General features: G+C 44.1%; 1 pseudogene; it reads left to right on the forward strand.

Annotated features, from left to right (window-relative positions):
- Window positions 1-1,573: 1,573 nt before the first annotated feature.
- Window positions 1,574-6,542, forward strand: LOC123135222 (wall-associated receptor kinase 4-like; annotated as a pseudogene).
- Window positions 6,543-10,786: the final 4,244 nt, after the last annotated feature.

Consider the following 10,786-nt stretch of genomic DNA (forward strand, 5'->3'; position numbering starts at 1 on the left):
TGATTATCAAAATACGGGATTAAGAAAAACCTAGGTACCATTAATTGTGTTTTACCTATCCCTTGTTAAGCCTAAAAAATTAGATAGTCTCTCTTCAGTTCTCTCTCCCCCTAATTTTAGGCATATGTAACAATTTTAACAGATGAAATCATAACTAGAGGTTTGAGAGGATGGATTTTTTTCTCCAATATAGAGTACAAAGAATACTTCAGGAAAAGATCCTCGGGCTTCATATCCATAGAAAATCCTATGGAACTCTTGAGAACCAAAGGATCCCTGTATATATCTAACTATGTAGTAATTCATACATTGTTCTTTTGATAGACATTCCAAAATGGAGTACAAAGAATCCTTCGGGAAAATATCAAACCATCTCCATAGGGAAAAGATCCTTAAGATTCGTATCCTCGAAAAATCGAATGAATCAAAGGAACCCTACCTAACTTTGTTTATCAGTTGTTCTTATAGAGACATCATACATATGTAGGTCATTAGATTGTTTATTAGCACATTGCTAGAGAATCTTAAAATGGGGTCCTCATATTGTTAAATATGCTAAAGAAGTGAATAATTGTGTATCAGCACATTGCCAAAATCTTGATTCTTTTGCTTTTAGTTTTATGCACTCATGGTACGGGGAAGAACTAAATCAACCAATTTGCAGGGTCTATTCATTGTTTCATGATTTTACATTCTACTAAGCGAAAATTCCCAAGACAATGACTTTTATTCTCATTCACGATGTTTGCCAGCTAAGGAAGCAATTTGCGGTGCACCATACTTAGCTTCATCGACAATGAAGTTGCACACAAAATTTCTGTTGTTGTACAAGAATTAATTACATGTATTAATAAATAATGAGATATTTATGTTTTTTTTGACTTTGTGCATAGCTTGCCATGTTAAAGTGTTTTTTTGATTTTTAGTACTTTTTAATGCAATCAAAATACCTTTGTATGCATGTTAATTCCGACATATCTTTGTAATATTAGTCGAGACGTGCATTTGCACGTACAAGCTTACTAGTATATGAAGGTTGAACACAGACCGTGCGTATTTAAGTCTCGGCACAAACCGCACGCTTAAATACGCAACAGTGAAGGTACGTGAACGGCACGCTCGCATGTCATTCGAGACGTGTGGAAAATCTGTAAGCACGCTTGGTCTGTGACTAGTCAACTAGGAGTAGTAATTAGCACTCTGGCCGTGAAGGTGGCCCGTTGATTAATTGGATGGTTCTCAGCAGTACCCTGCACTGCACGACCACAAGCATAAACGTATCCTTCTCCTCGGCCACAAATGAGACTAGCCACACGGTAACTGTTAAAAACATGCAAGGCATAATGTTCCCAAGCGGCTACCATCATCAGCACTCGGCATGAGGCAACAGGCGACGACCGCCCTCACGCAGGTCAGGCACGTCGTAAGCCCCGGTGATGACCGTAACATCCGATGATGGGACTATTGCTCTGCATGACATCATGCTTTTAAAACGCGACCGATATGGAAGGCAGCATATATACATACGCCGAGTATCTATTATTGATACTACATCCCCGCCATATGACAGGAAACCAACCACCAACATACCTAGGAACAAACTTCATGGAGGCCGGAGCCACGGTGAGCGCCGTGTCCTTTTTCCTGGCGTGCTTGGCGGCGGCTGTGCAGCCAACGTTGGCAGCCAAGGCCGGAAGGGGTGGGATCTTGCATATCCCTTCCGCCGCCGGGCTCGCTCGGGCTCGCTGCCCTTACAGGTGCGGTGGTGTCGCCATTTACTATCCGTGGGGGATAGGGCCTGGCTGCTTCCGGCAAGGCTTCGAGCTCACCTGCGACAACACCGCTGGTCATAAAACGCTCTTTCTGGCCAATACTACCACTGAGCTCTTTGGCCTGAAGCCCGGATCTCGCAGTTTCTGGACACCTGCCATCCATTTCAATGTCACCATGAAGCCAGGTATGAATGACACCTATAACATGTCATGGGAGGCCCCTGTTTAAGGTGTTATGGCCTCTGAACAAACAAGCTTGTTCGTTGTTGGTTGTGGTGTGGGCGTCTACTTATTTGGCCATAATACCAACGATCCCATCGGTAGTTGCATGAGTATTTGCCTAGACGACAAAGTGGCCATGGAGGAGGCAAATCTAACCCGCGACTACTTTCGTGATATTGGGATGGGCTACTGTCGCATCCAATTGGCGCAGGACATGCGAGCATTTAGGTTTGTAGTTGACCGCCTCAATGGTGGCGTCTTAGCACAATCAGGTCAAGGTCAAGGTCTCCCTACTGGTATCAAAGTTTTCCTGGCGGGGAAATATAATTTTCATGTTGCCGACATCTATTCAGGTCGGGTAGACAAAAGAAACATTGATGATGCATTTCTTGGAATGGCCATCACGGATCAACCAAGCTGTGATAGTGCTCAGAAGAAAAAGTCAAGCTATGCTTGTGGCCAAAACAGCGATTGCGTGGATATGCCATCTGGAGGCTACTCCTGTCGCTGCCGCCCTGATACAGACGACAAAAATACGTACCTTATGGATGGTTGTCAACAACCAGGTCAGCAATCTACTCTTTAGTCGGGAATATAAAAATATTGACCTGCCATGTCATGAATATTGGACTCATATATGCATGATCGAATATTATGGTAATTTTTGCACCAAGATTGTAACTTTTACTCTCCTTTTCTATGCTCGTCATCATTTTTTATCATAAAAGCATTTCTGCTTCCTAGTTTAAATATAACTAGTTCTACGTACAACAAAGCAAGCACTAATTGTTTCTTGCCCAACACTCAAAATTGCCAATCATAGGAGTTTGAAAATTAGGACACGGCTTTTCTTCAAAATCATTTGACACATTTTGATGAACTAATTATATTGTTTACTAGTGCCACATGGGGTAACTTAATTCCCAGTTCACATATTGTCTCTACGAATAGAGAATTCTTGACAAGGCGTTAATAAGACTTGTGCTGTTTTTGGTACTCCCTACATCTCGGTGCATAAGGCATGCTCGTAGTTCTAGGCCATCAATTTAACTAGCAAAATGTGTGTTATATTTAATAAAAATATATTAAGAAACTACATTTACATATTAATCCAATGATATACTTTTGATGAGATAAAACCACGTGCATGCCTTATGCACCGAGACGATGGAGTAGTATCCACCCAATTAATGGGATTGGTTTCCCAGTTAAGATAGTGGAGTAGCTCGTTTCTTTAGGCTGGTCATAGTGGGAGTAATTTAGCTAGTAACATAGCGCACTTCAAGACAAGTTTGCTTCTGTGACATGTAGTTAATGAGGAAAAAGGTGTTTGGAGTAACATTATATGTTACTGTAACATAATGCAACTCAAAGCAAAATGAGTCTTCAATCTAATTAATGCAATCATCTCTGATACTACTTCTGTGTTATTTTGCACTATGAAGGCAATAACTTAGACTACTGGCATATGCATGACACTAGTATAAGTTACTCCCCTCTATGACTAGCCTTATAATGTTTTAGTTATTAATTAAACTAGGTATTATTAATTAATTATTTAATAAGTTGCATCTCTAGTCTAGATAGGATGACCATTAATTCACATAATCTTAGTGTAACTTCTCCAGTGGCAGTCTCCCAGTGTGACTTCTTCCTCCGTCAATCTACACATTACAATACCAATCCTAAAGGAGGTTGCACCAGATTTTGCGGGAACACAAGCATTCCCTTCCCTTTTGGGCTTGAAAAAGGTTGCTATGCTGCTGAAATGTTTCGACTTAACTGTACATCAGAAAATACCAATTTTTTTGATCAAAGGGGCAAATACATTGTGGCAAACATTCCAGTGAATGAAGGATATCTTAGTGTTAGAAAAACACAAAACAACTCAAAGTATGGTGATGAAGAGCTCATGGTGCTAGTTGTTGTAGGCAAGGAGGACTGGCAAGTAGGACTCATGCCTCTAGATGGCTTTTATTTATGTGAAGAATACAATATGAAGATGTGGTGGTCTGTCGATAATATAACTTGTCCAGATGCTATGAGCAAGGAAAGAAGAGCTACGTACGCATGCCGCAGTGTTAATAGTAGATGCATTCCTGTCACCTGCGGCCACCGGAATGGGACGATGCAGCTCGGCTATCGTTGCCAGTGCTCTCACGGTTATGATGGAAATCCATATATACCGGATGGTTGCGAAGGTAAACACACTACAAGTTCCATTACAAATTGCCATATGCCATCCAACTGCATGCATGATTTTCCTAGTACATGAAAATGATTGACTGAAATATTGATAATGATACATCTAGCAGGATTCATGTGTTGCAATGCTTCGATCATCTTGATCCAATGAGTTGGTTTTTTTAGTGGAGTCACGCTAACTAGGTTGATGTTCAAGTCACACTAGTCATATAGCATGGCTCTATTTAGTTATGTGTATCACATGTTGTAGAGACCAGGGCAGTGATCATTTTATTACTTCAAAAATGGACATTATGCTAGATGACAACTAGAGTTTAGCTAATTCATGAAAATGCCAAAATAGGGCTTGATCCTTAATTGAGCTTTGTTGGTGGAGCTAACGCTGAATACCACCATGTATACAATTAACCTTCTCTCGCAAAAAAAAGTATACAACTAATCTTATACAACCATTTTCTTTTGTCTTTTGGAATACGTGCAGACAAACGTCTAAAACTTTAGTGGCAACGACACACACATAAGCATGTAAAATGGAAATGTAAAAAGAATGATTTTAACATATATGGCATCAAACATATTTGTGTATTGTTAGTTTTCTATACAGTTAGATTGTTTACTAAGATATAGTTAGAAACAATATTGGCCAATACAACATTTTTGAAAACACGTTGATGTATAAAGGTAGCTTCAATGTGTGTAGGATGAGTAGTCGGCCAATGGTAACCTAGCTTTGGTTTCACATTTAGTACAAATTATTTCCAGGCATCATTCATTGCTCACGTACTTACCATTTTATAGATGTCAACGAGTGTTTGTTGATGAATACTTGCAGTGGCGTATGCCAAAATTTTCCTGGAGGCTATAGTTGCGGAAGTTGTACTTATGGAAAAGAGTTTGATCCAAGAAAAAGGAGATGTGTCAAGAGACGCAATCTTCTCATAGGTAAGTCATATCAAACTTACTTACCTCAATAGAATTGGAACTTGAAAAGGACATGTTTTAACCAACTACTACCATATGTATAGGTATTGCAATTGGAATTGGTTGTGGCCTGGGTGCCATAATACTTGCGCTAGGTGCAAAGGCACTTGTTAGCAAGTGGAAGAGAGGCACAAAAAAGAGAATACGAAGGGCGTACTTCGAGAAAAATCAAGGCCTACTCTTGGAACAACTAATATTAGATGAAAGCTCCACTGATAAAATGAAGATACTCTCCTTGGAGGACTTAAATAAAGCAACCAATAATTTTGATGTCAGTCGTGTTCTTGGCTGTGGAGGACATGGCACGGTTTATAAAGGAATTCTATCTGATCAACATGTAGTGGCCATCAAAAAGTCAAAGCTAGTGGAGCAAACTGAGATTGACCAGTTTATCAATGAGGTTGCCATCCTTTCACAGATCATTCATCGGAATGTGGTCAAGCTTTTTGGTTGTTGTCTCGAAACAGAAGTACCTTTGCTAGTTTATGAGTTCATATCCAATGGCACACTATATGATCTTCTTCACATTGATGTAAGTGTTAAATGCTTACTTTTATGGGGTGATCGCATTAGGATTGCTGTAGAAGTTGCAGGTGCTCTTGCTTATCTCCATTCAGCTGCTGCGATACCAATTTTGCATAGAGATGTCAAATCTTCCAATATACTCCTAGATGGCAACTTTACTACCAAGGTTTCTGATTTTGGTGCTTCAAGATCTTTATCACTTGATCAAACACATGTAGTGACAATTGTACAAGGAACTTTTGGTTATTTAGACCCAGAGTACTACCACACTGGGGAACTGAGTAATAAGAGTGATGTTTATAGCTTTGGAGTTATACTGGTGGAGCTTCTGATGAGAAAGAAGCCAATTTTTATTAACGAACAAGGTATAAAACAAAGCTTGGCTCATTACTTTGTGGAAGGACTTCAGCACGGTGTCCTCACGGAAATCATGGATCGCAAGTGGTGGAAGAAGCGAAACAGAATGAAATTGATGATATTGCCTCAATCGCGGAAGCATGCTTGAAAGCCAAAGGAAGAGAAAGGCCTACCATGAAAGAGGTAGAAATGAAGTTGCAACTCCTAAGAACTAAAAGATTAAGGAGCCAACTTCCTCCCATCAATGATGGAGAGATTGAGTCATTTGGGTATCTAAATGGCGCTAGCTCTCATGCACAGAGCAACAACATTATCAGTAATGTTGGCTTAACACCTACATGCATCTCCGGAAAGTATAGTTTGGAGCAAGAGTTTTTGAATTCAGCCAGCTTGCCACGCTAGCGAAGCACACAGTGGGATGATCATCTACTTACTAAGCTTCTGAGGTGCATGTCAGGTACCCTACACGTACTTATATAGAAAAACTATGCAATGTACATAGTTCCTTTTAGTGGGAGTATGCTGTGTAAATTTCCGAATTGTGTTTGTAGCTTATTTTACCGTGTTAAGCTATGGTGGTGAATAAAGGTATTTTACCGTGTTGTCAACTTCAGTACACATTTCTCACCACTCATTACCAGTGACTTACGTATTACAGGTTCGAATAGTACCGAGTTTAATTTACCTATACAAAGTATATATGTCCTAATTGAATTTTTCCAAGTTAGACCCACAAATCGGTCCCCTTGGAGCACTACAAGTGGGCTCCTTAAACGCATCCTGTACTTTGGGGTGGACGGATCGGTTAGTGGCCAATCACAAAATCGCGACTCCGTCTCCCCTCAAACCGGTTTTATACGTCTAGATTGATCGGCATCCCCACATCCAGCTCATATCTAGGGGTGGATATAGAAGGCCCAGTCCCACCCGGATGCGTCTGCCACGTCGGACTGATGGGTGGGACTTACGCGGACAAACATTAAAACACATATGTCCTGTGAAACCACAGCTTCGCTGCGCCGCTCGAGGGGCCAAATCCAGCTATTTATGCCGGACGACGAGCCCCAACCCTACGCACTTCCATTTCCACCATCTCGTCGCATCTGTGTCGCCACTCCCAATCCACTTCGAGCTCACCGTCCGCTCTCATCGGCTTCGAGCTCACCAGTAGCCAAGGTCCGCTGGCGGATCACCATGTATAAGATGCACGCTCTGCAATGCTAGTTGGAACTCCTAGCAAATATACAGGAACGGCGCGCCGCTCGGGTTGCAACCGGCTTGCCTCCGGACACTCTAGAGCAGGATGAGCGTGAAGCACCGGAGCATGAGGACGAGGATGAGGAGGAGGATGCGAAACAGGGGGCACCGGACATGGAGATGAAGGACTAGTAGATGGAGGACGGGGAAGGCGAGGCGGATCCGGCACCTCCTGCTGTCGGACTCAACACCTTAAGCACATTAGGGAGCTTCTTCATCTCAAATACCTCTCCCTAAGAGGATGTTGCAATATCTATAACCTCCCAGATTCGGTAGGTAACCTAAGACAACTTGAGACACTAGACATCAAACAGACAAGTATAGCAATGCTGCCCAAAAACATCATCAAGCTAAGTAAGCTATGTTATCTCCATGCTGGTAGCAATTACACAGGGGGGAAGATAAAGATTGTCTTACAAAGTGTCTAGAAATTTTGGAGTTGCAATGGGAGTTATGTCCATTTTGTTGCTTATGTGAGCAGTTAGACATGGATGACTTCAGCAGGCATGATATCTGCACTATTGGTTGCTGCATAATGTTCCCTAATATCATTAGGGGTCTAGATGAGTATGGTGTTAAGGTGCCAATAGGGACCAGGAAACTGAAAGCCCTGCATACACTGCGGTATGTGCACCTAGCCTGGGGAAATACCATTATCAAAGAGATAAAAGGCCTCACCAGCCTGCGGAAGCTAGGAGTGGTCGGAATCAACAAGATAAATGGTCCGGAGTTCTGTTCAGCCATTTCCAATCTCAGACTCCTTGGATCCTTGTCAGTGCAGTCAGGTAAGAGCTTAACTGGTTGTTTGGATGGCATATCCACAGCTCCAAAAAATCTCCAGAGCGTCAAGCTGTCCGGAAGCCTGGAAGAATTGCCGAAATGGATCATGGGGCTCCAGAATCTGGTGAAGCTGAAGCTAGAGTTTGTCAGCCTATCATGCAACCGTGCAGCAATGCAGCCCCTTGAGAACCTGCCAAACCTATCAATTCTGGGTTTATGGGAGAGACAGTTTAAGATGGATGTACTCCATTTCCAGGGTGGCGTTTTCAGAAGGCTCACGGTGCTCGATCTTTTCTATGAAAGGATGGAAATTAAATTAGTGGATTTTGAGAAAGAGTCAATGCCCAATCTTGAGATGCTGACCCTTAGGCTGACTGATACTGAAACTGCCTTCTCTGGGCTAGAATTTCTGCAAAGCATCAAGGAAGTGCGTCTCTATGTTAATTTTACCTTCATTTCGATTCCCCGAGAAAATATGACATTCGAAGAAAGGGAGAAAGAAGCAGAAAAGAAGACAAAAACCATGAAAGACAAAGTCAGGGAGGACTTGCAGATCCAGCTTGACAGGAACAAGAACTGGCCCGTCCTAAAGGTGGATGTTGGCTTTGGTCCCGTACGTACTAACTCCGACGAGTACTTTCCGCGGAGACGCGTACGGAGGCAGCAGCCGTAGTTAACCAGGCACACAAAAGACAATCCGGCGAGACGCACACGTATGCTCGAAGCTAACGCCTTAAGCAGCTGGATCGATTCTACGCTTGTACACAGCGAGTTGATGGCAAACAGGAGGGCCGTGTCGGTCCTGTGCTTTTTATTGCTTTGATTGATCTGATGTTACAGCGTAGGGGTACACGGGTATTTATATTAGTTGCTAGCAATGTTTTAAATAACGGGCTATTGAAATTGAGTTATTTTACTGTACCCCAGAATTAATGTAGACCCTCTATTTTCACTGATCCAACGGCTAACATAATTGGGTACTCCATCGGTAGCCCTGCGGAGTACTGACTTGAAAAGTCATGGAGTACCCTGATCTAAGGGGCAACACCGTAATCAATCAACCATGTCATTATCTCTTGTTAGGGTATTTTGGTTTCTTGTTTACTAGGGCATTGACGTCCGACGAGTTCTTCATGTAGCAGCAAATTTAGTAATCATCCGATCAATTGCCATGCTACCACATTCAGATCATCTAGATTTTATCAGCTATTTTTTTGCTGTGATAAAATCCAAAGGGGTCGACAAATCCTACTGTCCTCAACCCGGGCAATGATATGGAGGGACGTCGATCTCCAGCGGGCGGCGACGACTAGAAACGATCCGCACAGGGGACGGCGAGGGCAGGTCGGTATGATCGCTGTCGGGAGAGATTTCGGGGTGGGGTGGGGGTGCAGGGAAGGGGAAGGAGAAGGAGCGATCGTGGCGGCGTGCAGCAGAAAATGGATCGGGATGAGGCGCCCCCGCCATTCGATCGAGATGCACAGAGAAACCGGGTCCTTGTTTTTTCTCCAGCCCTACCGAGAGAGCTCTTAGCCTCAATCGGAAATAACAAAGTTGCCCTTCACCATGGACGGTCAGATCTGTTTGGTACTCCGGGGTATGTTCTTGGAGTACCAGGGTACAGTAAAAAAGCCATGATGCAACTACAGAGTACTGACGCATTTTATGCATCTAATCCAAGCAATGTTTACAATTGCGTAAGATATCACCACACCCTTATTAAGAGCATCTCTAGCAAACCCGTAAAACGCTGCGACCCACAAAATAACTGTCAAAATACAGGTCGGTGCAGATAATTCTGCCCGAGCAGGCCGCAAACGCGTCCGACCCGTAAAAGTTTTTGCGGGGCGAGGCAAAAGATCGCCCTCGACCTTAAGACTCACGGGGTGGGAAGCCGACCCGAGCTCGCCCCCTATCCGCAGCCAGATTTGGCGCGAAGGAAATTTCCGCGCGGCCATTCCCTCAACCCCCCCCCCTTCCTCGGACGCCATTGCCCCGCCATCGCGTGCTCCGGTCCATCTTCCCTGCCATGGAAGCCTCCCAGCCGTCCCCCGTCATCGTGGAGGTCGCGCATGCACAATCCCCTCCGGCGGATCTCGTCGCCAGCCATGCCATCCCTGCCGTCGCCCAAGGCACCAACGCGCCTGGCCGCAAGCGGCAGGGCAACGTTGTCGTGCAGGGCGGCAATCCGGCTGGCCCCGTCGAAAAGGCACGCGCGTCTGGCGCTGTCGCCGCTGCGCGATCTGCCCGGCTGCCGGCGGAGAAGGTGAGAAAGGTTTCTGGCGTGAAGCGAAAGAAGGTTCCTACGAAAAGGCCGCCGCCTTCATCCACTACTTCCGCCCCGGCAAGATGTTCCCCGGCGATGCCGTTCAACGACGCTGCTTCAAACCGCAGGCGAGGTGTTCGATGAAATGGCCGGAAGGTATGCATCTTCGATCCCTTATTCGGCTTCGGGGGCGGCGATGACCTCAATGAAGGTGGTGCGGAGTGAAGAGCGACCAAGATGATGACGGACGCGGTCGTCGCATTTGCATGAAGTCCTTCTGCGTTTGCCCTACAAAACTATGCTTTTATTTGCGCGCGAACTGTGTTTTATTGTTTGAATTTGAACTCATTTATCGGGATCGTTGTCAAATTCGGTTATTGGGGGTTTTCGGTTTGCGGGTCGACGCGACGGTGCCCGAGAA

Source organism: Triticum aestivum, chromosome 6B (assembly GCF_018294505.1).
Source record: "Triticum aestivum cultivar Chinese Spring chromosome 6B, IWGSC CS RefSeq v2.1, whole genome shotgun sequence".
Classification (NCBI taxonomy): Eukaryota; Viridiplantae; Streptophyta; class Magnoliopsida; order Poales; family Poaceae; genus Triticum; species Triticum aestivum.